The following is an 11,777-nucleotide window of genomic DNA, read 5'->3' as shown; positions in this document are numbered from 1 at the left end:
CAGATGTAAACAGCCTCTTGCTGAAATTGGCCCTATCACCCATTTCAGAGTAAGCGGGTGCAGAAAGTGATTGGATAAATTGAAAAAAAAGGATTAAATGTATAGAATACAAATATTTGTAATGCTTATGAAATATAGGAGGAAGAAACCTAGAATGAAAAATGTTTATGTCAAGTATGAAGTAAAACAAAGCTATTATGCAAACGTAACGGAACAATATTGCAATCGATTTCTTCGTGTAATGACTTGTAGGAACCATCTGTACAGCACTATAGCAAACAATTAATGGAAAAACAGTTGCACTCTGATTGAATTTATTGCTTCCTGGTGTTCAGCAGAGAGGTCTGATCAAATGCATAATGAATAGGTTTATATACTTCAACATTGAGGCAATATAACCATTGTATTAAACAAATTGGATTTTCAATGGGTTCATCTTCAGCAGTAGACAAACATTGTAATAACCTGTCCTTTTGTTGAACTGTTGTTGTTGAGCTTCAATCACATACTATCTGCAAATATACCCGCAAAAGAACATTATTTCGCATGGCTGTACAGACTTCAAATGTAGATTTCTTTCACTTCTGGAAGTGTTAGTTTTAGCAAACAGCACACAATTCAAAGATCTGTCATTGACAGATGGATGATTCTGGTGTCAGTGTTCTCATTATATAACAGACTCAATGATTGTTGTTTAATATCTAAGATAAAAACCTTTGATCTTGAGTGGAAGTTTTAGCATGGACCGGGGGCAACAGTGATACACTTGACTGGAATCAAAAATGTGTGTAAGGAACTGATGGAATATTGCTCAGTCACCCACAGAATACACCTTTGAGCAAGACATTTCTCTACCAGCTTCTGCAGCTGGGTCTCAAGAGTACACTTGGAGAAGGAAGGGGGTCAGTATTTTGAATTAGGTCTAGCTCATTGAGTTTTTAGCTGCTGGTCACTGACAGTCTAAAGCGTTAGGTATTGAGGAGTGCACAAGATCAGAGGATGGGAGAAATGAATGGTCTTCATGTATTTATATAAGACAAAGAAAAAATGTGCAGCACCCATATGTAAATAAAGAATAGGTTCTAATTAAATACATTTGTATTATTATTATTATTATGTTACTTTTCCGATTGTGTGCTTTTTTAGATCTGTTTTATTTATTTTTAAACGTATTTGAATTGTGAAACACTTTAAATATGCTATATATGAGTTTGACCATTTCTATTGCCTTTAAACAGCTCTCAACATGGCGACTATGAGCTCACATGCACAGAAGGAGGGAGAGAATGAATTATCTGCTCAGGTCGACTCCACGATATCTTTACAACGCAAATAGTTGTTTGCTGATATAATAATGCACTGGATATTCTATTTAGCCCCTTTAAACTTCTAAAATTATTAAATAGATTGCATTTGGGTTAAGATGCCGACCATGGACCACAATGTCCCCAGTTTGTCTCTGGCCAGCAGCATTTGCTGCTTTAGAATCCACAAAAAGCAGCAACAAGCGCTGCATATCTGAGCCATTTGCATCCATTTTTATTTTGTTGTTTCTATTTGCATGCATTTTCTTAATTTGCTCTGCCTCAAACTGAAAACGCTCATTGAGCCACCGTACATCAAGCTCAATGTCACCAAAGGGCAAATGAATGACATCTCTGTCTACTGTCATCTCTCCTCTTTATCTACAACAGACTTACTATTATTTATAGTTTGGGATATAATAACTATTATTCTAGGAAACATATTTTTGAAGATTATTTTCCATAATAACCCCAGCAGTTTCAGGGTGAGCTGTATAGTTTGCTGTGCTTCTTGAGGAAACAGTTTGACACACAGTCCCACATACTGATGTGCGTTGGGTAAAGTGATCAGAACTGCGTCTCCGAAGCAAAAGCACAGCAAAGCATTTTTCCTTTGAAGCTCCCTTCTTCCTCTGACTTATCCCTCTTTCCTTCTCTTTATCAAAGGTCACGGGTGAATCTGAATGTGCCTGTCAGCACTGACACACACACACACATACACACACACACACACACACACACACACACACACACACACACACACACATATGCACACACACACTGAAAGTTCAGGGTGGTGAAAACCCAGTCCTTTCCCCCTCCAGCCAAATTGGAGTATGACTCTGCTTTGAATTGGTCCACCCTGTGGCTCCGAACAACCACTCAAACTTAATCCTTACTAGTGAGTACTGAATGAGCGTGTGCACGTTTCTGTTTGTGTGTGTGTCCAAAAGGGGAAGAGGAAGATTACATATGTCACCTGCGGAAGTAAGCGTGGGAAAACAGAGAGAGAGAGAGAGAGAGAGAGAGAGAGAGAGTAAGACAGTGACTTGAGTGTGCATGGTATGTGAGTCCATGTGCCACTCAGCAGCATAGCTCTCACTACATGGGGATTATGGGATGGCTGAGTTAAAAATATGAAAATGCAGCAGCAGCAGTGCACACATAGTATCCTATCAGTCTCAGTCTGCTGCTTGACAGGGTCACATCCGTGCCTGGCTGTCAGAAAATGAAGAGATCAGCCAAAGAACCAGCTACTCCAGCTATATTTGGACAGTATTTGTGCGCGATACATGCACTTTTCCTCAGTGGATCTCCATCCAATTTATTGGGCTGCCCTTCCAACTTTTAACAGGAAATTAAATAGTTAAGACTGCCAATGATGTTATTTTTTTTTCAACACTGCTTCATTTTTTAAATCTGATCGACACTAACTCTCACAATCCTCCTAAACTAAGACATTTCTGAAGGCCACTTATACAATTGTTTGAGATAGACACACCAATCAGCTGCTACTAGAGAGCTTCAGCCATTTTAATCTAAATATGTAATGGAGTGAGCTTCCTATTTGAAAGCAGTACATCTTTCTTGAATGATTGGACTCCAAGTACTGTGAGGCAGTCAGAGCAAAGCAGAGCACAGCAAAGCTCTGGGTGCTAAACTGAGGCATAATACATTATTAAGCCGGCCACATCAATGAATATTTTACATGAGTCTTCACTGTTGACGCTGACTGTTAGCATTCGGCTTCTGGATAACAGGACTTCAAGATGACGGACTTGTCAAAGCGCATGTGCCTGTTGGATCTCATTTCGTTTTGTGATCAAACTTTTTGAAAAAAATTAATGATAGATTTTTTACATGACTTACTTGTTGTACTTGTTTTTTGGGGTTTGAAATAAAAACAACTTATTATTGCATGTCTCTCTTCATACTTGTCCTTCTTTCTCTGTCTCCTGCTGTCTTTCTTCAGTAGTTCTGTGAACCCTATCTACCAAGAAGCAAGGCTGCACAGAGGGTTAATTCTCCAGTGGGACACTGGAGCATGCTGGGAAAACTTTGAGTGGGGTTGAAGGGTGACACGGGGGCTTACTGCAGGAGGGTGGATGGTGAATTAGGGTAGTCTCTTGTGCCGTCAAGAGCAGAACGGTATGTGCCGGCGGCCAGTCGACCGTGGATAAGTAAAAGAGACTCTCCTCTAAATAATTCATTCCAATCGGAGACTCCTGAACACACACATAATGCAGGGTCCTCTCATACACATAACTGGTTGCTTCTTGAAGTAGAAGACAGCACCACACACTCACACATGCTCACAAAGAGCAGGCATCTAATTTTACTCTCAGATGAATATTCATAGATGAAGAAACATTGTCTTAGAATTTGGAATTTGGTGGAACAACAGAAAATGCTTCTGGCACTTTTGGGGGGTTTGAGAGCAAACATTATACATTACATTGTACAAATACATTAACTTTTAGATAAATATGTGCTTGTACCTTACTAATAAGAGGAGCCATATGAATTTATCTGGTGCATGCTATTTTCTTCTTCTTGCCATCTTTACATGACCTGTATTGCTTGAACAGGAGAGGTTGACAGCAGGGCACATAAATATTATATTTGTTTGACCTTAAATCTTTTGATAAAAAAATGATAAGGGAAACACTGCCCCTCTTTATCACCCTAAAATAGCTGTATGGTATTCCTCCTGTGTGGGTTTCTGCTATATTGCTCACAGTGACATAGTGGCATTCAGCGGTGCATGGTTTTCATATGTGGGATATCAGGTACATTTAAAATATAACAGTAGGAGGAAATGCAACTTAGATCTTTACTATGTAACCTGCTTTTTATGACAACTGCACCATCAAGAAAGCGTGCTAACTCAAGAATGAGCAGATTGTTAAGATTGATCAATAGAAAGCATCCCAGCCTCATCCTGTTCACCCTGCTGCCGTCTGTAAAGAGATACAGAAGCATCAGCTGCCATACCACCAGACTTCAAAACAGCTTATTTCCTCTGGCTACGGGACTCCTTAACTCATCCTTCACCCTCTTATATAATTTTTTTTCCCGATATAGCAAAATGGGAATACAATCGGATTTTCGTTGTGCAACCCTGTTGTACAATAACAAATACAAAACCATACAACCTTGTACTCTTGTACTTTAACAGTACAGAGTCTTTGCCAGTTGTCCATCATCCTCATAGTGATTCATGCTATGCTAAGCTAACTGGCTGCTGGTCTTAGAGGGAGCCATCAACCTTCTCAACATAGCGGATAAGCATATTCCCCAAAATGTTGAACTATTCCTTTAACTTCATCTCTGTCATTTTATTATCTCTCGAAAAGGTATTCTAAAACAACAACAAAAGTAATCTATTTAGTAGTAAAAACTCTTAATTTTTGTTTTTTCAGGATCTGATCTAATTTCAATGTGTGCTGTATAGCAGAGGTTCACATAATTATCAGGTTGGTGTTCGCGACCCCAGGTGTTGTCCAATGTGCTCCAGGCACTATCCAGCTGGAAATCCCCTGTGCACACAATAAAATATATTCTGAGGCATCACTTGTGTCACTGGTACAAGCCATGTATTGTAAAAAAAACATTCCCAGTCTAAAATATGTTATTTTATTAATAATATTATGCATTTTTCCCACAACCTTTAGGAAATTCCAGCTCTTTTGGGGATCACAAACGCCCAAGTTGAGAACCACTCATCAGATCAGCAGCTTGGACAGCAACAGCAGAGATCAGCTCTGCAACTCAAACAGGATCTGCAACAGAACAGATCCCTGAAATCTCACATCCCCTGTGAGCGCAGTGACACAACTGCTGCCCATAACGGTGTTAAAAAAAAAAGCAGGAAGGCTGTTACACAACATTACCGGCCAGCTAGAAAGTCTCCAACTCAGACCTTTTATTAAATCACCAGAGAGAAATTTGTAATAACTATATAATATCTATAATATCTTTATAATATAACAGTTTCACACATTTGCTTTAACACATTTCATGAAATTATTCAGCTTTTATTCAAGCTAATAGTCCAGGTCCTCCTAAACATTCTTACATTTCATGTGATGCTCCATGCAAACATATATTAAATGGATGAAGGGCGGGGAAGGTAGTTCAAATAGATACCACATGTTTTGGGTTATAAGCAAAGACCATTCTCAAACCTCTCCAGACATAAAATCAACTCCTCTTCTGTCCATCCATGTTCTCAGTCCAGTACATTGCGACAGTTTCACCAACATACACTGTTGCTAAATATATTACTTCTAGCGGTATTTTCCCATTTAAACATAGGTAATAAAAAAGACATGCACTAATTCTCCAATATTTACTTTTAGAGAGCTTAAATGCTGGGTGAACTGGTGGATATTTAAAGCCTTATTCTAACCTGTTGGACCTTATGTGGAGTAAAAATAAGGGTTCAAGGTTAATGTGAAAGCTGCTGGAAAGAACACACACAGCAATTTGGATGAGGAAACAAATATAGGGTCCAGTGATGTTATTGTTTGTCTTCTGAACCTCATGATGAACAGCAGTTAGACTGATCTTTGATTTTTTTCTGTTGCATTTGCTAATACAATTTGGTGTCATTCAACTATGCATTTGCTCTTCACATTGCATGTTAAGAACAGGTTAGGAATCAGGGTGTGGATGTAAATACAATGTGAAATCTTCTACCAAGAGCTCAGTGGAGTCAAGACTTGTCTGAAGGCCTCGCCGAGGCTATATGTGAATGTGACACACTGCATATGTAGATGCGTGGCAGAAGGTGCCTTATTATCCGTCCGTCTTGTCCAGAGGCAATTGAAGGTTACACAACATTTCTGTTACTTGAGATGAGAAATGGAGACGGTTTTCTCCTCGGACAGCAAGCACTTTGAACTCCTCATGGGCACTGACACACAGAGACAGACACCGTGAGACGAAACGCATACCCAGCCGTCTTCTTTGTTGACACCCCGGGGTGCAAAGCCCTGAGCAGCAATCACATCACCGGAGCACATATATATACATGCACATACAGATATACAGAGCACCTCACAAATACAAAGAATGCTGTACTGTACGCAGGCCGATAAACCAAACACAGACACAAATATGGACCACACATACATTGACCAACACAAGTGGACAGTCATGATTTTTTACATATCACGCAAGCACATGCTCAAACACACACACACGCACACACACACACACACACACACACACACACACACACACACACACACACACACACACACACACACACACACACACATAGAGACACTCATGCTTATGTGAACAAATACAGATGAGACATGCACACAAAGCACAGCTGACTCACATCTGATGGCAACATGGCAACATCTTTGGTGTGCCAGAGTTCATTCACTCTCTCCCAACTGGCTTTGGACTAAATGTTACTGACAGAGACACACACACACACACACACACACACACACACACACACGCACACACACACACACACACACACACACACACACACACACACACACACACACACACACACACACACACACACACACACACACAAACAGCATATACATTAGATGCCAGAGGCCACAATGACATATGCACATTAACATGGAGAGCTGTCAGAAGTTTTGATTGTTGAATGACAAATTGTCATGTTGATTGAAATAAGTATTTGAAAATGATTGGACCAATCAGGTAAGTCAATCTGACATTTTCTTTTTAGCCTAACAGGGATATGCAGTTGTTCATGTTTCAGTTAAGGCACGACTTGTAAAGAAATATTAAAAACAAAAGCTGAAATATTCTGTCTCTTGAGCTTTACTTGTGAGGCTACACTACGGCGTTTTGACCTAAATGTTAAGGTCAACAATATGGTCACAATGAGAATGTTAGCATGCAGATGTTTAGTTTCCGGTAAATTGTCATAGACCAAAGTATTGGACAGAGCGAAACTTTCCCTGATGATTGTGTTAGTTGAAAATGTTAGTTGCAGACATTTCCCCCTGAACAAAAACATTCACTCTCATGATGATGCTAGATGAAAAGTCAGAAGATAAAAAGAGGAGTAGGATATTGACTATTTGTACAGAATTTCATGAAGATCCAGTCACTATTTGCAGGGGAAATTGATTCAAAACCCAAATTGTCGACCTCATAAGGGGCACTAGAAGTGAAAAGACCACCAGTCGTTGTGAGGATTTAAATGTCGATACAAAATAATAATCATCCAGCAGATGCTGAGATAATTCAGTGGATCAGGTGACCAACTGACCCGCATTGCCAAAAAATGGTAATACTTAAAAACACTATATTGGTATATTTTATGCCCAGAAAGGAAAAATAACTGATATAATTTGATTTCATAATTTTTTTGTCTGAAATATCTTCAAAGACTCAAGTCAAACCAAACACACACCATTATTATTTTAAATGGACACACATAGCTTTTGTCCCTCAGTCATTCCTACAGTCTATTATCTGAAGGAGGCAGTGTAACTCTGTCCGCCAGGGATACGTTTCAAACAATCAGTGGCCTTTTCTTGTCATTGCGTCAGTCAGATGAAGACAAAAGGAAAATAAGAGTGAGACGTATCATGTTAGAAGTCAATAAATATTTTGTGTGTGAGTGTCTGCTGAATGAGACGGCTCAGTTTGCGGCTAACCGTCTGGAACTGACATGAAACTCTCTTATGATTAACATTTGATTTGACACTGAAAGTCATCCATCCCAGAATGTGATGGTCTCATGCTGAATAGCCACTTTTTCCTAATCACTACTTTCCCTATTCTTCCATTTTCTTCTCTTTTTAGGGATTTTTGGCAAAATCCCCAGTGACTTTCCCACTCTCATCTGGCTTTTAACATCAGATCACTTAAAAGTTTGACTAATTTAGAAAAAGTTAGCTTCCTCTAAAAGCTGCTTTGGCTTCCATCGATGAACCAAAGCTTACAACGTTATCAGGGTTTCCACTCAAAGTGCTGCTGCTAGCTTCAGTTGGCTAATAGTATTAGCATGTTTGAGCCCACTGACTTTGTGTTTTTCTTTGAAGCTTGTGTGAGATTTGATTCCCCTTGTAGAATGTCTCTCCTGCCCTTTTCACCATTTTTTTTAATCCTAAAAATAACAAACAGATTAAGATTAAATCCACAAACCATAAGAGACATGGCTGTTGTGTTTCCTCTCATTTACTAAATATTTCTGCATCAAGTTAATTATGCAGACTTTAATTATGAGCTCAACAACCAGCTGAGAAAACACAAACAACGCGTGGCAAACACACACACAACACACACACACACACACACACACACACACACAGAGCACACACACAGAGCACACGCACACACACACACACACACACACACAGACACACACACACACACACACACACACACACACACACACACACACACACACACAGAGCACACATGCAGAAAGTGTATTCTCCTTTTCTGTTCTCTCTCTCTTTCTCTCTCTCTCTCTCTCTCTCTCTCTCTCTCACACACACACACACACACACACACACACACACACACACACACACACACACACACATACACACACACACACCGTACAGCTGCCCACAGTCATCTGTTAAGGGACCGGCAGGTTTCCAGCCCGCGAGAATTTATGTTTCCAAATGATTAGAGGCGGATGGGACGATCTCAGAGGCAGCAGCTGCCCGCCCCACAGCTCCAAGTGGAGCAGAAAATCAGGATAATTTCGTTGTGATAATCAGCCTCCCGTTATCCCTGTCACTTCGCCCCACAGAAGAGGAGAGAGAGAGAGAGTGTGTGACATTCAGAGTGAGAGAGCGATAATAAAATACACACACAAAAAATGTGTGCTTCATGCCTGGTTAACTTCAAAATGTATGCACAATGTGTGTGTGAGTGTGTTGGAGTCTGTTCGTCTACATTTTGAGTGTTACATGTTTATCTTCTCATAGTGGTGAGGAACAAGCCTGCATTCACTCATATATCCTTCTCCCTTACTGTCATTTCAACCAAATCACTAAATCCAGCCATGCAGAGGTTGTGCTTTTATTTGTCAGGTTTTAAGACAACAGTTGCACAGGTTTCTGCCTGTATTTGAAACTATTGTGTCCTTTACTTATAATCCACAGACCCACCTGACTATCAACAGTTTTTGCTGGAACTGGAACAAGAAAGTTCCAATGAAAACCATTAACAATGAACTCTGCAGCCTTCCAGAGGAACCTGCCAATTGATTACTTTTCTTAAGATTCTGAAAGCATCTTCACATAAAACTGAAACAATTTGCAAGGTTCAATATGTGTAGCAATCTTCATGGGGACACTGCACATTAATCAACAACGCTGTAAATGTGCAATTGTTGGCGTCATTTTTAACTGATGTTAGATTTACCATCTAGGCAACATTATGAAGCAGCAGAGCAGAGCAAAAAAAACATCTACATGTAAAGTAGGACTTATAAAATGCAAGTAATCAATCTTTTCATATCCTCTCATGGTTTGATGAGATTTGGTTAAACTAAAAGGGTAGAAAAACCCACTTTGGCCGAACATGAATGCTGGATTCATGACACATATAAATTGTCATTATCATCTAACCCCAATGCACAAAGAGTAAATATACATCAAATGGCAACTGCTGTGGCGACTGCTGTTCACATACTTTGTTACAGCAGAATCCTTTTTTGTAGAACTAGAAAGGCTGAGATGAGTTTGTTAAAGAAACATCTTAATTCTTAATGCCATTATCATTTCTGGCATGTTCATGTGACATGCAAATTGAAGGAGGAAGGTCATGATCCTGAACCTGGAAAAGCATCCACGCTTTTACCCATGTTTGCTGTGCCTCTTTGAACAGGGGGTGTGTTTGCTTGGTTGATTGCTAAAACCAATATTTTGGACAGTTATTTATGTTGTTGAATGCAGAAAGCTGCCAAGCTCATAGACACTAAACTGTATTATTATTTTTTTTAATCAACGGCTTGTTTCTCACTTCTACTTTTTTTCTACTATGTTTGCTGTATTCTCGAAGTCAGTTGCACATTTCTTCATCAAAAGTTGTTGCTCTCAGCTGTGATTTATGTGATTCATGTGGGGATGTAAGTGAGTTTACGTTGCTGTCAGTGCTCTTTTTCCGTTCTCTTCTTTTTCTTTATCTTCCCTTTTCTTTGTGTGTGAATCAGACATTTTCGAGTGCTAGCTACAGTGTCACTCATGTAATATTTGTTGTGTGTGTGTGTGTGCTTAAAGGGGAAAAAGGACGAGAACGATAGGAGAGAAAAAAAAAGGATCAAAAGTGTTACATAATTGTGATGCAGCATTTGGTCGCTCAACCTGCTGCGCTGACAACAACACCTCACACATCCATTGTGGTCTTTGGTGATGTTCCCATGAGTCTGTGCTCTGTGCTCTCCCTACACGCTCACATGTTGCTCTGTCTATAGGTGTGATTTAAGCATACAGACAAAGAAATGCACCCTGGGATGAACAATGCTCTTATGGCTGACTGAGTGTCTGACACTGGAGACGTCTGCATGTGACAGAGTGTGTGCTGCTGAGCTGGTTCCCTGATAGGACACGATAGGCCGCACAACAGGGAAACACAGATGTGTGTGTTTCTGCTCTGGGCATGTAAAAAGTGAATTGTGTTTTATGTTTAGGTTCTGCGAAATGCTTGAGTGATGCGCTTTGAAAGTAGAGCAGATTTAAACTTTTTCCATGGTCAGTTCTGACATAATTTTTTCATACTGAAGCATATTTGTGTTTTAGTGGATCTACTCAATATCCATAAAGCAACTTGAATGAAATAATAATGTCATGGAGAAAATTACGCTATAAAATTCTATGGATTTAAAAACCTGTTGTCAGGTAGAGGACTATGCAGTATCATTTAGGCCACACCAAATATGATTCTTGACAAAGTGGTCCTGTTAAATTAATATCATGATTAATGACATGGCAAATTAATACACATAAACCATGAACCTGATACTGTAAGAAGAAAGATGCATTCCAATTGGAATATTACAATAGTCTTTTTTTTCCATTTCATAGCTGCCATGTAATTTCTAAATCACAAATTAAATTGTAGCTAGAGGGAATCTTTAAATGTTAGAAAATGCCTCTCCTGTCATGTCGTCTCTAACAGCATGATGTCCTGTGTTAGTGTTCCTATTAGCGCTCTCCAGTGGAGGAGCCGAGACAGTGACATATATATACGCAGCTGATCTCACTTCATCTGCCAGTTAGAATGTGGGCTATTACTTTATTACTGGGGGATGTACAGCCAAGGTCTCAGCCATTAAGTCTCATGCCATCCAGTCTGTGTCACACGCCAAAACAATTACAACACAATTATGCTCCTAAAAAGGAAACGATGCAAATGTTACAACAGTCATTATATGTGGGCGAATTACTCCAAGACTTAAGTGAAATGTGCACTTTAAAAAATACACTGCACAACTTGAAGTTTCCC

Source organism: Taurulus bubalis (genome assembly GCF_910589615.1).
Source record: "Taurulus bubalis genome assembly, chromosome: 13".
NCBI lineage: Eukaryota > Metazoa > Chordata > Actinopteri > Perciformes > Cottidae > Taurulus > Taurulus bubalis.
The sequence above is the reverse complement of the archived record's forward strand: the minus strand, read 5'-3'. Positions refer to the sequence as shown.